At 39.2% G+C, this 18649-nt stretch overlaps 1 protein-coding gene across 17 annotated transcripts in view; it reads left to right on the top strand.

Annotated features, from left to right (window-relative positions):
* The window catches only part of LYST (lysosomal trafficking regulator), a 176359-nt gene that overhangs the window by 11965 nt on the left and 145745 nt on the right, over positions 1-18649 (top strand). For 9 of the 17 annotated variants that reach the window (XM_061404900.1, XM_061404898.1, XM_061404896.1 and 6 more), the window contains exons 1-2: positions 3372-3580; positions 16146-16235. The exons of 2 other annotated variants lie outside the window; for them this stretch is intronic. The gene's annotated coding sequence lies outside the window, so the exon portion shown is untranslated. Of the gene's footprint in view, positions 1-3371; positions 3586-7679; positions 8925-8999; positions 9353-16145; positions 16236-18649 lie in introns of those variants that run through there. 6 more of the 17 variants (XM_061404887.1, XM_061404890.1, XM_061404888.1 and 3 more) reach the window with 4 other exon arrangements.

The following is an 18649-nucleotide window of genomic DNA, read 5'->3' as shown; positions in this document are numbered from 1 at the left end:
CTGACATTTTTAGCAGTTGTAGAATTTGAACTGAATGGAAATGCACCAGGAAAAGTGACCAATTAAGAGGTTGTTGGTATTGCAAGTGAGAGAGATGAGGACCGGAGAATGCTTCGTCATAAGATGAGAGGGCAAGGACCAGATTCAAGGTGATGATCATAACAGCTAACAATTATTGATCTTTTGACAGTCTGCCAGGCAGAGTGCTATCTCATTTAGTTTTAACATTCACAACAACTCGAGGTGCTCTTAGGAACTCAGTTTTATAGATAAGAAACTGAGACTTAGAGGAAATCAAGTCTAAGGTCACAGAATTAGCGAGTAGGAGATGCAGAGGTGAACCAGCCAGCTGTCAAGAGGAAGAATTGACTACCCAGATGAAGTGCTATTCTTTCTTTTTCTCTTGAGTGGCTGGGTAGAGGCCATTAACTGAAACAGGAATGAGGAAGGAAGAGCTGATTTGTTGGAGGGAGGAGTCAGTCAGTGTTTGTTTTGAAGAAGAGAAATTTGATAGAATACAGAGAGACTGCCTGGTTCTGAATCCTGCGTCTGATACTTGTAGCTCTGTGACCTTGAACAGTTACCTAACCTCACTGTGCTTCAATTTCCAACATGTGACAAATAAGGGTATATTTGTAGTTAAAGACTGTTATGAGGATTAAACCAACCACTCCAATAGAGTGCTTATGGAAGTGCCCAGTGTGTAGTAATTAAACATGGTAGGTATTAGGTGTATCACCATCATTATCATTCTGTAAAAATCTAGAGATCTGTTACGGAGATGGATGAGCTATTCAGTGTAAAACTTCTAGCAAAATTATTCCCAGTAGGAATGTACAGCCCAGAGAGATGATTTAGTTGACGGGCCTTCATCGTTCCTTTTGGTGCAGCCACAATGTCTCAAAATTTCCATTCTTTTATGGTGCCCAGGATCAAATACAGATAATCTTTTGAGTTATCTGCTTGTCCAGTTTGTTTTAGAGAAAACGAACTGCTTTTTGAAGGGCTTTAGTGTGATACACTTGGGTGTGACTTTCTTGGAATTTCCTTTAAAATTCTGCCTTGCTACACTGTGCTTGGGTTCCTTATTTCCTGGCCACGTTTTTGTACAAGGAGCCAGGATGACCTCTCCTTTCTGAGCCAATCAAATTTTCCTCCACATTTACTAGTTAAGGGTTATTATATAGTTCTATATATGGCAGAAAGTGAAGAGGAACTCAAAAGCCTCTTGATGAAAGTGCAAGTGGAGAGTGAAAAAGTGGGCTTAAAGCTCAACATTCAGAAAACGAAGATCATGGCATCTGGTCCACCACTTCATGGGAAATAGATGGGGAAACAGTGGAAACAGTGTCAGACTTTATTTTTCTGGGCTCCAAAATTACTGCAGGTGGCGACTGCAGCCATGAAATTAAAAGACGCTTACTCCTTGGAAGGAAAGCTATGACCAACCTAGATAGCATATTCAAAAGAAGAGACATTACTTTGCCAACAAAGGTTCGTCTAGTCAAGGCTATGGTTTTTCCTGTGGTCATGTATGGATGTGAGAGTTGGACTATGAAGAAGGCTGAGCGCCGAAGAATTGATGCCTTTGAATTGTGGTGTTGGAGAAGACTCTTGAGAGTCCCTTGGACTGCAAGGAGATCCAACCAGTCCATTCTGAAGGAGATCAGCCCTGGGATTTCTTTGGAAGGAATGATGCTAAACCTGAAACTCCAGTACTTTGGCCACCTCATGCAAAGAGTTGACTCATTGGAAAAGACTCTGATGCTGGGAGGGATTGGGGGCAGGAGGAGAAGGAAACGACAGAGGATGAGATGGCTGGATGGCATCACTGACTCGATGGACGTGAGTCTGAGTGAACTCCGGGAGTTGGTGATGGACAGGGAGGCCTGGCGTGCTGCGATTCATGAGGTCGCAAAGAGTCGGACACGACTGAGCGACTGAGCTGATCTGATAATTTAATATGGAACACTAGGTCAGAGCCAGTCAACTTTTATCCCTCTTATGTTGCAATCCCCATTAGAGCGGAAGGTGTTACTTGTTGTTAAAATATAAATACTTCTTTCCAGGAGGAGCAGAATTTTCTTTTTTTCAGTTCACTTCTTGATGTGAATGAGACGTGAGGAAACATGGAAAATGATAACATGAACCTGTAGAAGACCTTGAGAAGTTTAGGATGGCAGGATATATTGCCTGGAGGGCAGATAGGCATGATTACTGCCTAATTATAGTTACACTTAGTGCCAGACCCAATCACTAGAATGTGCTGACAGGTAATATTCTAAAAGATATAGTTTGGCTGTGAAAGTGTTAATCACTAAGTCATGTCCGATTCTTTGTGACCCTATGGGCTATAGCCTGCCAGGCTCTTCAGTCCATGAAATTCTCCAGGCAAGAATACTGGAGTGGGTAGCCTTTCCCTTCTCCAGGGGATCTTCCTGATCCAGGGATTAAACCTAGGTCTCCTGCATTGCAGGCAGATTCTTTTTTGGTTTGGCTATGCCACATTTCTCAAAAATTTAATGCCGTATTAGGAAGAACATTGGATAGGAATCTGAAGATGTAAAGCCCTGTGACTTTTGGGAAATCTCTTAACCTCCATCTGTCTTAGGGTTCTTATCTATTAATGTAAAATTTTGAGGGAGATACTGCTGCTGCTGCTGCTAAGTCGCTTCAGTTGTGTCCGACTCTGTGCGACCCCATAGATGGCAGCCCACCAGGCTCTACCATCCCTGTGATTCTCCAGGCAAGAACACTGGAGTGGGTTGCCATTTCCTTCTCCAGTGCATGAAAGTGAAGAGTGAAAGTGAAGTCGCTCAGTCGTGTCCGACTCTCAGCGACCCCATGGACTGCAGCCCACCAGGCTCCTCTATCCATGGGATTTTTTCCAGGCAAGAGTATTAGAGTGGGCTCTGTTAAGATAGTTATCCAGACTGTAAACGATTTGCCTTTGCAGACAATGTTATATGAGGTATTTATATCTATAAGGCTCTTCTCTAGGTTGTTTAAACTACAGTGTCCGTGAAAGTGGCATTGTGAGAGAACCCTGGGAAGAAGGTTTGGGGAAGTTCTGGTGTTAACATCATCAAGCTTAACTGGCCTTAGGGTTTGCCTCACATGTGCTACCCTACTTTTGGAGCCCTTTCCTTGATCATCAGGGCCACCCCAAATGACTTGGATGTGTGGGAACACCTTCTCCCCTTGCTTGACAGGGAACTGGGTTGGGGGCATGACAAATGTGTTGTTAGCCATCTGAATTGGAACTGTCAGTTCAGTTCCCCAGGGGGACTGGGGTAGTTACTCAGAATCCTTAGGGTCCAGAGTTCAAAGCTTTAATGACATTTTTTTTCTTCCCATGAATACCACATTAGTATTCAAGGAGCTGGAGACCAGTCTAAACTTCATAAGAATGTGTGACATCCTGACTGTGAACCAGATATTCTTTCATGCAGAATTCGGAAAATCAAGTTCAATATTTGTCAAGAAGCACCTGAGCTCTAAACAACAGCTATAATCTGAAACAACTGTCATAATTTCTCTTGAAGTTAATCATTAAATGGAAGTTGAACATCATCCTCAAGTATGGTGAATTATCAGTAATTATGGGATTGTGATTTATCTTGCAAAAAAGGTTTATATTATCACTAAGGTAGTTTTTCAGAGAAGGCAATGGCACCCCACTCCAGTACTCTTGCCTGGAAAATCCATGGACGGAGGAGCCTGGTAGGCTGCAGTCCATGGGGTCGCTAAGAGTCGGGCACGACTGAGGGACTTCACTTTCACTTTTCACTTTCCTGCATTGGAGAAGGACATGGCAACCCACTCCAGTGTTCTTGCCTAGAGAATCCAAGGGACAGGGGAGCCTGGTGGGCTGCCATCTATGGGGTCGCACAGAGTTGGACACGACTGAAGCAACTTAGCAGCAGCAGCAGTAAGGTAGTTTTTATGGATCTCCGATTCAGCTATTTAATTTAGAACTTTGTTGAAGTGTCACACCCTTTAATTCTCATTTTAAATTCCAAGGATTTTGTAAAAATAAGCCTATGAAATATGTTTTACTTTTTCATATTCAATGACTATCAAATTTTACTTCAATTTTCTCAAGAGAATATTTATTTTCCACTATAACATAGGTTGTAAAGATGCTTATATTAATAAATATAGATAATAAATGGATAAGCAACAAGACTATATTGTACAACACGGGACAATATAGCCATTAGTTTGTAGTAACTTTAAATGGAAGATAATTTATAAAAATATTAAATCACTATGTTGTACACCTGAAACTAATGTAATATTATTATAAATCAACTATACTTCAATTAGAATAAAAGCAAGTAAGCTATTTGTAAGAAGAAAAAAATTTGGTATGTAAATAATATCATCGTAAACTTTCTGTCTTAAGTCTGTAGTTGGGAATCACTCTGATAGCTATTATTTAATATATCTAGTATGACCAAACATTTACAAGGTAAAGCCTAGGTTAGCAGATATTTGCTTCTTAGATGTTGTATAATTTAACTCAACCGATATGTCTTATCTAGCTGATTCTTTAAAGAGAATTGTATTATCTGAACAAGATCATTTCCTAGTATCTTCTCCCTTCCCCCATCCAAATCTCTTGTATGTTTGGCTCTGTGCTATGGTTACAAAATTGTGTAGGGGGAGATTTTTGAATCTTGTTTGCAGGTGTACAGATTGCAGACTAGTGAACTTTGAGTAAAGATTCTGGGCAACATTCTGGGCAACGTTTAGAGACAGTGTTAAGGAAACTTCCTTACCCATTGATTTTTAATTGACCTGACAGAAAAAAAGCTGTGTCTTCTAAATGTCGTTATTTTAGTTCCAGTTAATTAGCTCTAAAAATATAATATAACTCCCAAGACAATTGTCATAGGACCTTGAAATGCTGGCTTTCATTATTGTCACCTATAGAATGTGGGGTTGGAGAGTATGAAGTGGAAAGTTTCTGCCATTTGTAACTGCACGAAATGATAAAAATAGTGTTATCATTTTTTCCTCAAGTTTTTTTGATCTTTAGTGATATTTTGCAAAGAATCTGTGAGATCTTTGGCAAAGTCATAAATCAGTTTATAATCAATATATACTAAACTCTGTGAAGAAATGGGATTTAGCATAGTTAAGAGTTCATGTGAACAACCCTTATTTTCATGAAAGCTGCTTCAAATTGCAACAGATTCTGATTGAGTAAGAATTCACTGAGTACTAATTATTTTGTGTAATTTTTGTGTAAGTCTCACAATAATCCTATGATTTTTAGTAGTCTTCTATTTTTTGGTACCTAATACATTTCTGAAAAATATTCTTTGTGATTATAATTTCTCTAATACTACTGTAAGTAGCAGATTTAGTAAGTATGTACCTAATACTGGGTTGGTCAAAAAGTTCATTTGCATTTTCCCATAACATCATGCAAAAAAAGGCAAATGAACTTTTTGGCCAATCCAATATTATTTTAAAAGACAATTTACCAGAAATTTTGGTGTTCAATGAAAAATTAAGAATTGAGTCCTTTAGATGATGCTGTTAGATGAGGAAAAGTATGCTTTTTAATCAGGCCATAAGAATAAAGTTCATTATCATAACATTTTTTCTTGTTAGTTTTCTTTTTCTTCTTGTTTACTGTAGAAGTCACAAGACAAGGAAAAGGCAAAAAATGCAGATACTTTCTGCTTTTATTTTCAGTGTTTCCTTGGAAACTCCATCATCAGATCAGATCAGATCAGATCAGTCGCTCAATTGTGTCCGACTCTTTGCGACTGCATGAATTGCAGCACACCAGGCCTCCCTGTCCGTCACCAGCTCCCGGAGTTCACTGAGACTCACGTCCATCGAGTCAGTGATGCCATCCAGCCATCTCATCCTCTGTCGTCCCCTTCTCCTCCTGCCCCCAATCCCTCCCAGCATCAGAGTCTTTTCCAATGAGTCAACACTTCACATGAGGTGGCCAAAGTACTGGAGTCTCAGCTTTAGAATCATTCCTTCCAAAGAAATCCCAGGGCTGATCTCCTTCAGAATGGACTGGTTGGATCTCCTTACAGTCCAAGGGACTCTCAAGAGTCTTCTCCAACACCACAGTTCAAAGGCATCAATTCTTTGGTGCTCAGCTTTCTTCACAGTCCAACTCTCACATCCATACATGACCACAGGAAAAACCATAGCCTTGACTAGACGAACTTTTGTTGGCAAAGTAATGTCTCTGCTTTTGAATATGCTATCTAGGTTGGTCATAACTTTCCTTCCAAGGAGTAAGTGTCTTTTAATTTCATGGCTGCAGTCACCATCTGCAGTGATTTTGGAGCCCAGAAAAATAAAGTCTGACACTGTTTCCACTGTTTCCCCATCTATTTCCCATGAAGTGGTGGACCAGATGCCATGATCTTCGTTTTCTGAATGTTGAGCTTTAAGCCCACTTTTTCACTCTCCACTTTCACTTTCATCAAGAGGCTTTTTAGTTCCTCTTCACTTTCTGCCATAAGGGTAGTGTCATCTGCATATCTGAGGTTATTGATATTTCTCCTGGCAATCTTGGTTCCAGCTTGTGCTTCCTCCAGCCCAGCGTTTCTCATGATGTACTCTGCATATAAGTTAAATAAGCAGGGTGGCAATATACAGCCTTTACGTACTCCTTTTCCTATTTGGAACTAGTCTGTTGTTCCATGTCTATTTCTAACCGTTGCTTCCTCACGTGAATACGAATTTCTCAAGAGGCAGATCAGGTGGTCTGGTATTCCCATCTCTTTCAGAATTTTCCACAGTTTATTGTGATCCACACAGTCAAAGGCTTTGGCATAGTCAATAAAGCAGAAATTGATGTTTTTCTGGAACTCTCTTGCTTTTTCCGTGATCCAGCAGATGTTGGCAATTTGATCTCTGGTTCCTCTGCCTTTTCTAAAACCAGCTTGAACATCAGGAAGTTCATGGTTCACATATTGCGGAAGCCATATGCATACCCTTAATTTTTCTGCAAACTGGTCTGAGGAAAGAGTGTAGTGATCTTTTCTTCCTCTAGATGGCACTCTCTGTTGGAACATGTTAAGCTGGTGTCAAGCATTTAAAATCAGTTCAGTCACTCAGTCCAGTCCACTCTTTCCGACCCCATAAACTGCAGCACGCCAGGCCTGCCTGCCTATCACCAACTCCCCGAGTTTACCCAAACTCATGTCCATTGAGTCGGTGCTGCCATCTCATCCACTGTCGCCCCTTCTCCTCCCGCCCTCAATCTTTCCCAGCATCAGGGTCTTTTCCAATGAGTCAGCTCTTTGCATCATGTGGCCAAAATATTAGAGTTTCAGCTTCAACATTAGTCCTTCCAATGAATATTCAGAACTGATTTCCTTTAGGATGGACTGATTGGATCTCCTTGCAGTCCAAGGGACTCTCAAGAGTCTTCTCCAACACCACAGTTCAAAAGCATCAATTTTTTGGTGCTCAGATTTCTTTAGAGTTCAACTCTTACATCTATACATGACTACTGTAAAAACCATAGCCTTGACTAGATGGAACTTTGTTGGCAAAGTAATGTCTCTGCTTTTCAATATGCTATCTAGGCTGGTCATAACTTTCCTTCCAAGGAGTAAGTGTCTTTTAATTTCATGGCTGCAATCACCATCTGCAGTGATTTTGGAGCCCAAAAAAATAAAGTCTGTCACTGTTTCCCCATCTGTTTGCCCTGAAGTTATGGGACCAGATGCCATGGTCTTTGTTTTCTGAATATTGAGCTTTAAGCCCACTTTTTCACTCTCCACTTTCACTTTCATCAAGAGGCTGTTTAGTTCCTCTTCATTTTCTGCCATAAGGGTGGTGTCATCTGCATATCTGAGGTTATTGATATTTCTCCCGGCAATCTTGATTCCAGCTTGTGCTTCCTCCAGCCCAGAGTTTCTCATGATGTACTCTGCATATAAGTTAAATAAGCAGGGTGACAGTATACAGCCTTGACGTTCTCCTTTTCCTATTTGGAACCAGTGTGTTGTTCCATGTCCAGTTCTAACTGTTGCTTCCTGACCTGTGTACAGGTTTCTCAAGAGGCAGGTCGGGTGGTCTGGTATTCTCATCTCTTTCAGAATTTTCCACAGTTTATTTTGATCCACACAATCAAAGGCTTTGGCATAGTCAATAAAGCAGAAATAGATGTTTTTCTGGAACTCTCTTGCTTTTTCAATGATCCAGCAGATATTGGCAGTTTGATCTCTGGCTCCTCTGCCTTTTCTAAAAACAGCTTGAACATCTGGAAGTTCATGATTCACGTATTGCTGAAGCCTGTCTTGGAGAATTTTGAGCATTACTTTACTAGCGTGTGAGATGAGTGCCATTGTGTGGTAGTTTGAGCATTCTTTGGCATTGCCTTTCTTTGGGATTGGAATGAAAACTGACCTTTTCCAGTCTTGTGGCCACTGCTGAGTTTTCCAAATTTGCTGGCATATTGAGTGCAGCACTTTCACAGCATCATCTTTTAGGATTTGAAATAGCTCAACTGGAATTCCATCACCTCTACTAGCTTTGTTTGTTCCAGGATGTCTGGCTCTGGGTGAGTGATCAGACCATCATGGTTATCTGGGTTCATGAAGATCTTTTTTGTATAGTTCTGTGTATTCGTGCCACCTCTTCTTAATATCTTCTGTTTCTGTTTGGTCCATACCATTTCTGTCCTTTTGCCAAGAGAATGCACTGGTCATAGCAAACACCGTCTTCCAGCAACATAAGACTCTACAGATGGAGATCACCAGATGGTCAACACCAAAATCAGATTGATTATATTCTTTGCAATCAAAGATGGAGAAGCTCTATACAGTCAGCAAAAACAAGACTGGAGCTGACTGTGGCTCAGATCATGAACTCCTTATTGCCAAATTCAGACTTAAATTGAAGGAAGTGGGGGAAACCACTAGACCATTCAGGTATGACCTAAATCAAATCCCCTATGATTATATAGTGGAAGTGCCAAATAGATTTAAGGGACTAGATCTGATAGACAGAGTGCCTGATAAACTCTGGACGGAGGTTCATGACATTGTACAGGAGACAAGGATCAAGACCACCCCCAAGAAAAAGAAATGCAAGAAAGCAAAATGGCTGTCTAAGGAGGCCTTACAAATAGCTGTGAAAAGAAGGGAAGCAAAAAGCAAAGGAGAAAAGGAAAGATATAAGCATCTGAATGCAGAGTTCCAAAGAATAGCAAGAAGAGATAAGAAAGCCTTCCTCAGCGATCAATGCAAAGAAATAGAGGAAAACAACAGAATGGGAAAGACCAGAGATCTCTTGAAGAAAATTAGAGATATCAAGGCAACATTTCATGCAAAGATGGGCTCGATAAAGGACAGAAATGGTATGGACCTAACAGAAGCATTTAAAATTGAATTGCATAAAACATTTACCAAAAATGCTTGCTGCTGCTGCTGCTGCTGCTGCTAAGTCGCTTCAGTCGTGTCTGACTCTGTGCAACCCCATAGACGGCAGCCCACCACCAGGCTTCTCTGTCCCTGGGATTCTCCAGGCAAGAACACTGGAGTGGGTTGCCATTTCCTTCTCCAATGCATGAAAGTGAAAAGTGAAAGTGAAGTCGCTCAGTCGTGCCCGACTCTTAGCGACCCCATGAATTGCAGCCTACCAGGCTCCTCCGTCCATGGGATTTTCCAGGCAAGAGTACTGGAGTGGAGTGCCATTGCTTTCTCCGAAAATGCTTACCGATGTCATATAATCTCTGAAGATCCACATAGCAACTCCGTGGACATTTTATGGGGAGGAGGCCAAACTTCACACATAGAGCTCTGTGTGACTGGACAGTAATTGTTTGATTCCAAATCTCCCGCCTTTGTTTTCACCATTGTTATAATACTAATAATTTGACTGTTCAGAACAGATTCAGAAACTAGCAAAAACAGACTAGTACACATTTATTGAAATATTTATTAAGTAATAAATATTGGTTGAATTAATGAATTAGTGAAAAAGTGAATTGTAGCACAGTAGACTCTGTCCTCCTTATCACCAAGACCACTCATTATTTAATAGTTCTTGAGGAGGAAACTTAGTGACCACTGGAGAACTTTTTGCCATATTGTTGAGATTTTGTCTTCTGTGGTAAATGTAGTATCATCAGTAGCACTGCTTAAAGCATAGAATCAATAATATATTTTAAAAATGCCTAAAAGTTAAGAATATGTAGTCATGACTTGGTGTAGGGGCAGGTGTAGTAGCCCTACCATATTTCACGAAGGTGAATGTTTGAAAAATACATTGTACTGAGGATGATAGCATAATTCTGTGATCTTTTGGATAATAGGTTGTGGCAGAGCCAGAACCAGAACCAGATCAGAGCTAAAATATCAAAGTCAGCCTTCCTAAAATGTCTATGGGAGGTCTCACTCAGTAAAAGCAAAGCTCATTTTATTGACCATTGCATTTCCAGAAGGTAAAGGAAATACTCGGGGAGCTGATACTCTGAGCCTAATTTTGACCCTCTGTGAGGGCTTTGTTAGTGAACATAATGGGAAGAGCTAATGTCCAGAAAACTAACTTCATGATTACTCAACTATAGTGACCTTTCACTTCCCCTCCAACACTGACATGCAGAGTCACACTCTGGATGTTGTCATCATCTGGAACTGTTTGATTCAGAAATCTATAAATTCCCATATCTTCCTTGCTACATTCTCTGTTCTGTCTCATAGAGATTGAGTACCTGAATTTCCTCTTTGTGTGGCAACATGTGTCTGGCCTTTTTCTTTTCTCTACCCAGCTTGTAACCCGTTTTTGACCATACGAATTATTCTTTCACCTGTACCCCTGATTCCTTCCTCTTATGCTTCTGCTGCCTCCACTCACCAGAACCCTCATTTCAAGATCAGTGATACAGTCTGTATTCTCTATTATGAGATCCAAGCAGCTGAATCCTGGAGAATCTGAAACGTTTGAGAAAATTGATCACATCAGAAATTCACAGGTTTCAGCCAGCACCCCAGGAAATCCTTTTATTTATCTTTGATCACTATTCTCTCCATCCTTGTTTTCCTGCTTCCCATTTTGCTTTTTGATACCAAACTTACTGTAATTGTTCTGGGGACTTGACTTGAGCCTCTCTTCCTGTCTGGAATGCCTTTCTTCTCTCCTTTTCTCCCTTTACCTGTTCAACTTTTTTCAAAATTATCTCGTTCATGAGGCTTCCCTGACCACTCAGATTGGGTTCAGTACTTCTTACCAGTACACAGTGCCCTGTGTATTGGTTTGCCTTTACCACATAATGTGATCTTCCTGGGGGTGGGCAGAGACTGGGACTGCTTTCCCACTTGTGCTCTTGGTGCCTGGCACAAAGCAGGTGTTTAGTAAGTGATAGGTAAGTGAATAAATAATAAACAGAAAGAAGACTTGAAGCAAAGCTGGAATATAGAGAATTGGAGATACAGAGTTCCTAAATAGCAAAGAAAAGATAGGTAAGGTGCCATATGTAGTTTCTAGAAGGGAAAGTGGTTGTAAGATGTCCATAGACAGAGGCTTTATTGAACAGTTGGAAATAATTTGTGAAGGAAAAGTAGAGGCAATGTGGCCAAATGAACTCACATTTTGAAATAACATGTGCAGGACAAGGAAAGAGAAACAAATAACAAAAACAAAATTATTTATATATAAAAGAGGAACACAACCCTCTGAGAATAATGAGCTAAGATTTTTAAAATGTCAAAACTGACCTTTACATTTTATATATAGAACATGAAAATAACAAGCAAATAATGGATTCTTCTTTTAAACAAACCAACTCTATGATCAGAGACAGAGAATAAATGCAACTTCTCAATTTCTGTTTTCTTTGCATCTTCTCTAACATGAAGAATGATCTATACACAGATTAATAAGGGTAGAAGTAAGAAGAATAATAGGAGAAAATGTAAGCCCAAGATTGAGAAGGAGATTGTACCAGAACCTCTGGTTGTTCTAAATGAATTCACACCTCAGGTTCAGATTCTGAGAAAATTTGTTAATGTCATTGCTCAACTGGTAATCTTTGAGTTATTACAGTGAATTTGAAAACTTTTAGAAGATTGTGAGGAATAAACTTCCAAAATTATAAAAAAGAATGTAGATTCCATAGACTTTAGTGAGTTTGAAGTTATCTCCACAAAAGCTTCTTAAAGATCATTTTAAAAGATTTGCAAATGTTTACAGAAAAATAGATGGACAGGAAAGGTTAAGGAGAGTCTCTAAAACTAATTCATGCAGATGACCCAGTTTCTGCTTTTGATAGGGATGTACATGTGCAGATCAAGAGAATGCTGCAGCTGTAATATACATAGAATCCCATGAGGCATTTGACGTCATCTGTTCTATCATTCTGTTTTGGGGGATACATGGAGAGCTGGGCTCTAGTATAGGTACAGTTATTGAACAGCGGAACTTGATTTTAGTTACTGCAGCCGTGTGGGAAATCTCTTAGAGGCTGCTGCTTTTGACACTGTTCCACTCATCACTTTAACACCTCCCACTTCTCACTCTCAGCTGGATTACCCTGTGGTTTATTTCACTGAGAAAATAGAAGCCTCCAAATCTTGGTCTTCCTACTGCCAGATACACGAGTCTTCCTGCATCTGTACTTGTGAACTCTGTCATGCTTCTTACTCCATTGACTCAAGTGCACTGTTCCTTCTGCTTGCACATTGGAGCCTCTTTATTTTGCCTCCTCATTGTTGCTGGTATTATCTCCTCATTGTAGCTTTTCATCTGTTTTCCTTTTTCTGTTGGAGAAACATGCTACATGAATATGCTATGATAGCTTACAAACATGCCATAATATCTTTTTTTCTTAAAAAACTAAACGATTCCCCTATCCTGAGTCCCCTTCAAGCTGCCACCTGTTTCCTTGCCACCCTTTTTGACAGAACTCCTCTAAAGGGTTTTCTAACACCTTGCCTCCATTTCTGCGCCATTCTTTGCCACTCCACTAAGACACTGTTTGACAGGGTTGTCAGTAACTTTCGTGTTGCTAAATCCAATGGTCAGTTCCCCATTTCCATCTTACTCAACCTCTCAGCAGTATTTGACACAGTTGATCACTCTTTCCTGTTTCAGGTTTTCCTCACTTGGTTTCTGGGAAGGACCATGCTCCTGAATTTTTTCTGCCTCACATGCTGTTCCTTCCTGGCCTCCTATGCTGGAATCTCTTCATCTCCCTAACTCAGTGATGTAAACGCCAGGGCTCAGTCCTAGAACCTGTTCTCTGCTCCACTTGCACTCATTCTCTGGGTCCCCGCCCCCGCCCTGCGTTGAGTACTCTAGCCACTAGCCACAGTCCCATCATTGCAGAAAGTTCTTTCAGATGGCATTCCTCTGGGTTATTTCATCCATATTATCTCATTAAAATGCATCTGCATGCTGATAACTCCCAAACTGATTCACCTGTTCCAGCCTCCCACCTGAACCCGCTTGGTATATCCAGCTGCCTACCTGATACCCTTTACTTGCGTCTTAAGAGACCTGTCAGACTTGACAGAGCTAAGGGTAAACTTTATTATACTTTCTCTCCCAAACAGTCTTATGTATAAATGATCTGGGCTGTTCCTCACATAGCCTTAAAAAAAACTTGGTAGTCTCTCTTTTTTTAAAAAAAAATTTTTGGAGGTTAGGCAAGGAAAGGAGGGTGGGCAGGAAGGAGACTTCCACTGTTCGGGAGAGACCGTTCCAGAGGAACACCCCTGTTTCTTTCTACATCTTACTTCAGTCCCTGAAAAGTAAGAGTGAGTGACTTTTCATACTTCTGTAGTAATATCTAACTTCTTTTTTTCTCTTGTATTCAGTATCTGGTGCATCAAATATACACTAGTCTCAATGCCCTGTAATATTTTTTCCCCAGATACTTACATGGACTATTTTGTTACTTCATTCAGGGTTTTGCTCAGAATGTCCTCTTTAGACATTCCCTGCCAACCCTATCTAAAGTAGCCTTCCTGTCATTCTGTATCCTTATTCTGTTTTACACTGGCATTACATTTATTTTTTGTGTCTCTGCCCCACTAGAATCCATGAGCAAAGGGATTTTTCTTTTTGTGTCAAAAATAATAGCTGGTGTATAGTAACTGTTCAATAAATGTTTGTTTAATTAAATGGCATACTGATGATGACACTTATGTCATTTCTAATGACATAAAACCAGAGGTTATAACTGATACACTGTCAGTTTTTTGTTTGCTTTTTTTTTGGTTATTTTATATTTTACACTTTGCTAGTCGCTGAATTAGAGAAAATGAAACCTCTTGTTTTTCTGAAAAGGTCATTTATATGATTATAGGCATTTTGCTAGGATTCATTTCATTTATGGTAAAATTTTAAGAGTATAAAAATTCTAGTAATATTGTTGGGAGCAAGTTTTATTTATTATGACATTATAACAATAGTTATAAGTTGAAAATTGTAATGATGATGAATTTGAAATTTGGCATTTTTGCTATAAAGTACAAAAAGTAACAAGACAGGGTCCCTGGCCGTAAGGAACTTGTTACCTAAGAGGTAAGATAGTCATCAGATAAGTAGCTACACAGGGGCAAAAACATGTAATGTTCTAAAAGGCACATTTTCAATTTATTAAAAAACTGTATTTCCATACTTTATGGACACCTAGCATAATATTGAGTGATTTTTTTTAAAGTCAAAGTACAGCTGTGAATAATGAGTGCAGGAGGACACAGCTCATTGTTGTGGTGGGTGGGCTTATGATTTTGGATGGATATCCAAGCTGGACCGTGTACAATATGGAGATAAAGAAACCATGTCAGGGGCTTTGTAAGAGCATTAAAAAGTCCCTCCGCTTGGCCTGGAAATGTCTCTCAGTAAGAGAAACAGATGGATCCAGTTTTCTGGCAACTTTCACTTCTAGTAGCCAGCCTGAGTTAGCTGGAATCGTTTTAGCATCTGAGATAAATGGCTCCATCTTGTAGTAATCCAGGCTAGAGGGTGCCAATAGTCAGAGCAATTTATACACTACCTCCTTATGCTCATCGTTCGATAGGTGATTTCCTCGTCTGTAATTTTAGAGTTAAAAATATAAGGATGATACAGTAGGAGCAGGTATGGAAGGCGTTTTGAGACTGCACTCCAGGACTCTTTTGTTTGATGGAGCAGTTGATGCCCTGGTGGTTGGCCAGTGGAGTGGGCAAGTAAGACTGAGATCCAGTCTGTGCTTTGGTAGCTGTGTGCCATGGGCTGCACCATCCTAGGAAAAGTGTTTTTTCCCTAATTCACACAAAGTCTTGTGTAGTCTAAGGGCAGTTCTGTCCTATTTCCTGCCTACTTTATTCTCAAGGGCCTAAAATAGTGTGTAGTACAAGAACCGTCTGTCAAGCTGAACGGAATTCAAGACAATGCTCTAGATTTGAGCATTTTAAGCAATTAAAGGTCATTTTGACTTTAAAAGCTTGTGGTTCAAAATAAACCTTACTGTTTGCCTTATAACTATAATAAGAAAATATTTTTCATGTCTCTGCCTGTAAAAGGTAAAAGTTATAGCAAAGGAGAAAACTACAGAGAAGCATCTTCTTGCTATCCCAGAAGTAGGAATTTATCCTTTGATATTCTAGAAATAGCCTTCACTGTGTTATACGTAGGCAATTAATTCATTTTTAAAAATTCAGAAAGGGTAGGAAACTTGGTGGTGGTTTATTCATTTGTTGGCTGTAGTATTTTCTGAGTTCTCATGTATCCTCAAATATCTTTTACAGGAAAGTAATAACTTGACTGTCATAGTATATAGATGATATTCTACTGCCTTCTAGATTTCATTATTAAGAAGACAGATGATGCCAAATTCTTCCTCCTTTATAGTGGTTTACTGGAGGTTATAAGTTAGGAGTTGGGAGAGGAGGTGTAGGGAGCTGTGATCAGGTTGTCTTGTACCTATCAAATATGTTCCAAGACTTCATCTCTCAAGATCCCATTCTTAAAGCTACAGGCATTTTTTAGTGTGCTCTTGAGATTAAAAAAAATTGTTGGCTGTTTCATACATCAAATATGAAGACTAGCCTCTGGTTTTTGTTCAGATTTTTAATTTTTAAAATTATTTGTGTTTAGCTATTGCCATTAATGGTTATCCTGTTTTGTTTTGTTTTATCCTGCTTTTTTTTTTTTTTTTTTGGTAGGTGTAGCTTTGTTCTAAGAATATTTGTTTCGTCCAGTTCATGAACTCAAATTATAAAGACCCTAAATGTTACAGAAGTGTTGAAAGATTGGTGAGTATTTAATGTAACATATATTAACAGCCAAAATACTTGATTCAGTCTAAGACTTTGAAACTAATAGTTATATGACGTTAATTTAAACCCAAAGTGAAAATACCTAAACTTTCTAGACATGTAAATTATGGTTTATTCATACTGTGGCTCATTGGGCAATGGTTTAAAGGAATGAACTTAATGTTGAGAGGGAAAAGCAAAGTTATAAAAAGGTGCATACGTTTTAAAAATAAATGATACTAAATATGTTATGACTATGATGTATCAAAATTGTAAAAATATATATGGAAATGATAAAACAACAGCTAAGGAGGTGGAAGAGGTATGGGTGGAGTGTAGCTTTCCTGTACTATAAGGTTTGATTTCTCTACACACATACACATGCACACACCCATCCCCCCAGCACGAGAACTGAACTGAATATAGTTTAATGTTAATACTTGCTAGATCTGAGGTCTGAGTATTTGCTATAATCTCGCGTTATAGAATCTTTGTTTTTTTCCAGGCATTTGAAATGTTCCAAAAAAAAATCTTTAAAAAATGCCATGCAATCATCTTTTCAGTTGGCATTCAGAATGGCTGAAAAACATTCAGTTAAATTCAGCATTCTTATTAGGTGTGTGGGAAGAAATAAGTATTTCTTACTGTGCCAGGCAGAAGTGCCCCCCTGCCAGTGTTGTTCTGCTAGTGCTGTTAATAACTAATGCAGCTAGAAGAGTGAAAAGTGTGTGCATATTGGATGGAAAAGTTTACATTTTTTGTAATTTGTAGTTGACACGATTTTAGATCTGGAAATTCCAAGAAGATCAATAAGAGAGTTCAGTAGGAAGTTTGGATATAGGAGTAAGGTTTGGATATCTCAAAATAAATCTACTTCCTATAGGCCCCTTATATACCAGTTTTGTATCCTAGTTAGAATATATAATGGAGAAGGCAGTGGCACCCCACTCCAGTACTCTTGCTGGAAAATCCCATGGATGGAGGAGCCGGTGGGCTGCAGTCCATGGGGTCTCTAACAGTCGGACATGATTGAGCGACTTGACTTTCACTTTTCACTTTCATGCATTGGAGAAGGAAATGGCAAACCACTCCAGTGTTCTTGCCTGGAGAATCCCAAGGACGGGGGAGCGTGGTGGGCTGCCGTCTATGGGGTCGCACAGAGTCGGACACAACTGAAGCGACTTAGCAGTAGAATATATAATGGAAAATAAAATCCCATTCAGAATAATGATGAAAACTATACGACACCTGGAATAAACCTAACAGAAATATATAACAGTAATTTCTACTTCAAGGAAATAATAAGATAAATGTGCAGGTATTATAAGGTGTTTATTGCAGTTTGTTTATGATAGTAAGAAGCTGGAAACAACCTAAATATTCAACAATGACAAATTGACTACATTGTTATAGTACATCTACTAATGAAACACATGTACTATATGTAAAATACACATGCAGTGGAATGTATTAAAAACAGTAAGCATACAGCTTTTAAACAGAGAAAGTGTTCATGTAGAGATTTCTGAACTATCTAAATGAAACAATCAGGTAATAGATCATTTATATATGATACCCTATATATGTAACTGTGTATGTATTTTATATACATTTTTAAATACGGAAAAATGTTTCTGCATATAATTGTTTTTACTGACATGGCATCTTATGTGTTTAGGAAGTGAGATTGAACTTATTTCCTCATCAATTGTCTAAAAATTCATGTTAATTTCTATTATCTTAATTTCTAGAAGATAGGCCCTAATTATTACCACAGTTTTTTTGTTTTTCACATTTTTTAAAATTTCTAAAGTTTCAGTGTGCCTTGCAACTGATGATGTCTTATATAGTCAGTGGGCTGCATTTGTGGAAGAGTTATATTCTTGCGTACCCTTGAATGAACTTGGTCATAGCTGTTCACAGTGTCAGCCCTTCAGTTGAGTTATGTGCATTGTCAGTACTACATCTGATGAATTTTCCGTGTTTCCTGGTTATTTACTTTCTACCAGTCTCCTCTGGTAAGATTAAAAAACGTGCACAGCCTCAAAACCTACAGAATGATGTCAGCGTCTTTGGGTTCTGTCAGGTGAAAAACAGTTTATATTTTTAAAGATCCATTTATCTTTCAAAATATGTACAACAAGAGTATTTTATAAGTAATGGGTTTATTTTTATTCTAGAGTGAGGCCATTTTAGAGAGGAAGTCAGCATTTACTTTAGCCGCCACCACCCACTAGTGTTTTCTTTCCCAGCACTGTGACTTACCCGTGCTTTCTCAGTCATTGCACACCCAGGACTGATTTCTGCCATGCAGGAATATTTAAGGAGTACCAGACTAGATCAGAGGAGAAGGCAATGGCACCCCACTCCAGTACTCTTTTTGCCTGGAAAATCCCATGGATGGAGGAGCC

Source organism: Bos javanicus, chromosome 28 (assembly GCF_032452875.1).
Source record: "Bos javanicus breed banteng chromosome 28, ARS-OSU_banteng_1.0, whole genome shotgun sequence".
In the NCBI taxonomy this organism is placed as follows: domain Eukaryota; kingdom Metazoa; phylum Chordata; class Mammalia; order Artiodactyla; family Bovidae; genus Bos; species Bos javanicus.
This window is presented reverse-complemented; position numbering and strand designations above follow the sequence as displayed.